The sequence below is a fragment of the Dasypus novemcinctus genome, chromosome X (assembly GCF_030445035.2).
Source record: "Dasypus novemcinctus isolate mDasNov1 chromosome X, mDasNov1.1.hap2, whole genome shotgun sequence".
Lineage (NCBI taxonomy): Eukaryota > Metazoa > Chordata > Mammalia > Cingulata > Dasypodidae > Dasypus > Dasypus novemcinctus.
Genome location: NC_080704.1, coordinates 109,521,988 through 109,525,219, shown reverse-complemented (window position 1 = coordinate 109,525,219; position 3,232 = coordinate 109,521,988). Strand labels below are relative to the sequence as shown.

Below are 3,232 nucleotides of genomic sequence, written 5' to 3'. Positions count from 1 at the left end.
TTACATTAGAAAGTATAAGAGGTTCCTACATACCCGCCCTCACTCCTCCCACATCAACAACTTCTTTCATCATTGTGGAACATCCATTGCATTTGGTAAGTATATCTTGGAGCACTGCTGCACTGCATGAACTATAGTTCACATTGTAGTTTACACTCTTCCCCAGCCCATTCAGTGGGTTATGGCAGGATATATAATGTCCAGCATCTAAAGGAGCTTTCGATTACATAAAAGTATATCTAAACTATAGGGGATTTGCAAATACCCTCCCCAAACACACACATACTTTCCCCCATTAATAACATTGTTCATTAGTGTGATATATTTGTTACAAATGATAAATACATATTGAAGCATTGCTACTAAACATGGTCTATAGTTTACATTATGTTTTACATTTTCCACTGCACAATTTTGTAGACTTCGACAAAATGTGTAATGGATTATATACATCATTACAATATCATGCAGAATGATTCCAATGTCTGAAAAATGCCCCATGTTATACCTATTCTTCCCTCCCCCTCCCCTCAGAACCTTGGTAACAACTGTCTTTTTATCAATGTTACAAGTTCTTCTAATGCAAGAATAATAATAAGTCTATGTTAGTCTGCCATTATGTTTGTTTGTTCCTCTATCTGGCGGATTTGGGGATGCTTACAATTGAGAGAGGTCTTAGATCTCATGGGGCAGATTGGTGGAACTGTCTTGCTTGCAGGTACAGATATACTCTGCTTCTTGGGATAGGTGCCATCCATTCATCATCCTTTTGTTAGTTGCTTGGGTGAGTCTGATAAACTGGAGAATAGGTGTTGGCATCAACTCTACTGAGATTCAGGGCTCACCTGGCATATGAACAGCCAGAAGATTTAAGTCTCTGGGACATATATTTAATGGGTATAGTGCTAAATATAGGTTCATATAAATGGAGCATAAAAACCATGCATAGGAAAATTATAAATGAGCCTAACTCTGATACACTGGGGATGATGGGTTATCATATATTCCAAGGTAAGGCCCACTGGCAGGGTGCCAATTTCCTGGGGTGGTCTGCCCTGCCTATGGTGTCTAGATAACTATAGAGTCCCCAAGAACATCCCTACTTGAGGCATTGTTTACTGTTGGAGACAGTGATATCCTCGTGAGATGTGCATAAGTGTAACCTCTGGAATGACCTCCCAATTCACTTTGAAATATCTTAGCCATAAAACTCATTTGCATTTACTATTTCCCCCTTTTGGTTTAGGTCTTTCTCCAAATGCATTGTTAGTTGGCATTTGGTAGTAAGGCCTCAGTGCCTGGGCGGCTCATCCCCAGGAGTCATGTACCACACTGGGGGGAAGGTAGTGAATTTATATGCGGAGTTTGGCTTGGAGAGAGACCACATTCCAGCAATAAGGAAGCCCTCAGGGGAAGAGAATTCGGCTCAATGGATAGGGTGTCCACCTACCACATGGGAGGTCCAAGGTTCAAACCCAAGGCCTCCTGACCCCTCTGATGAGCTGGCCCATGCGCAGTGCTGATGCACACAAGGAGTGCTGTGCCACGCAGGGGTGTCTCTTGCGTAGGGGAGCCCCACACACAAGGAGTGCACCCTGCAAGGGCGCAGCGTCCAGCACAAAAAAAGTGCAGCCTGCCCAGGAATGGCACCGCACACACAGAGAGTTGACGAAGCAAGATGATGCAACAAAAAGAGACACAGATTCTGGGTGCTGTTGACAAGAATACAGGCAGACACAGAAGAACACGCAGCGAGTGGACACAGAGAGCAGACAACTGGGGGGGGGGCAGGGAAGGGGAGAGAAATAAATAAAAAATAAAATAAAATAAAAAGGAAGCCCTCAGGAGGTAACTCTTAGGCAATATATATTACTAGGCCAAGTTTCAGTTTTACAAGAACAAGGTTCATAAGTACAAGCACCTGGGTCAAGGGTCTGGTGTGTTGGTCTGCTCTCCTTTGCTAGGCACTGCCCATGTACCCCAGAGATTTTTTACACTCTGTGAGAGAATGTAACAGTACTTGCCAGGATGGGAATTAAAAATTCCCTTGGTTATTCTGTGGGTCTCCCCCATGGAGACAACACCCCATGAACACATGAAGACACATACTCCATAGAGGCATGCTCTGGCACACCACCCACACATCCCCCACCACTGACACCCTGGACCAATGATCTTCACCTACCACAGCGGCAACCCCTCTGCAACCAAAACTTTCCCCAAAACAGGGCCAACAAAAAAATAGCAATAATAAAAATTTAAAAATTAAACAAAAAAATTTAAAAATTAGTTTACATTGTGCCTTTCATCACTGTAAGATCTGTTATCCTTTATGTATATTGACCATTTTTTTCTTTATTTCCCCTAATCTCTACAACAAACTCAATTGTTCCTCCAGTGTTCAGAAAGATACACAATGCTTGCTTCAGCAGCACATATAATAAAATTGGAATCATACAGAGAAGATTAGTACGGCCTCTGCACAAGGATGACATGCAAATTCACAAAGCATTGCATATTTTTTATATTCCACACTTAGTGGCAATGCTACAATATGTGTTCATCAGTTATAACAAATGTACCATACTAATGAAGGATATTGTTAATGTTGGGAAGTGTGGGAGGGGTACGGAGTGGGGCATATGTGAATCCTCTATATTTTTTATCTAACATTTACGTAAGCAAAATTATCTCTTTAAAAAATTATTAAAAAGAAGAAAGATACACAGGTGAACACAGATTAGTTAAATGGCATAGTCAAGTCTCCTTTTTAATGAATAAAATGGAAAAGAGGAAAAAAATGCTTAATCATATTCATATCTCACAAAACCAAATCCCATATTCTTTTTTTTACCTTTAACATTAATACTGTGCTTTTTTGATTTTGCTACAAAAACATTACAATATTATTGTTAGTATTATTGTCACCAAATTTACTATTTTTTTAATCCTATTTTGTCAACCTCTTCTGCCCACTCCTCCCTGGATGTTGTATAATGTTCTTCTGGCATCCTGAGTTTCAAAATAGTTGTTTCAGATGGTTCTTGCCTGTTTATGTTCATTTTTGGAAGCAATGAGTCTTGGAGCTCCCTACTCAAGCACCTTCCCACAGTCCCCCCACAAATTGTTTTTTGACAAGGATGCCAAGCTCACTCAATGGGGAAAGAATAGTTGCTTCAAAAATGTTGCTGGTAGGGAAGCAGACTTGGCCCAATGGTTAGGGCATCCATCT

At 40.9% G+C, this 3,232-nt stretch overlaps 1 non-coding gene across 1 annotated transcript; it reads left to right on the top strand.

Moving 5' to 3' along the window:
- Positions 1 to 2,420: 2,420 nt before the first annotated feature.
- Positions 2,421 to 2,523, top strand: LOC111766848 (U6 spliceosomal RNA). The gene has a single exon (XR_002798803.1). It is a non-coding gene; the product is annotated as a U6 spliceosomal RNA (small nuclear RNA).
- The last annotated feature ends 709 nt before the right edge of the window (positions 2,524 to 3,232 follow it).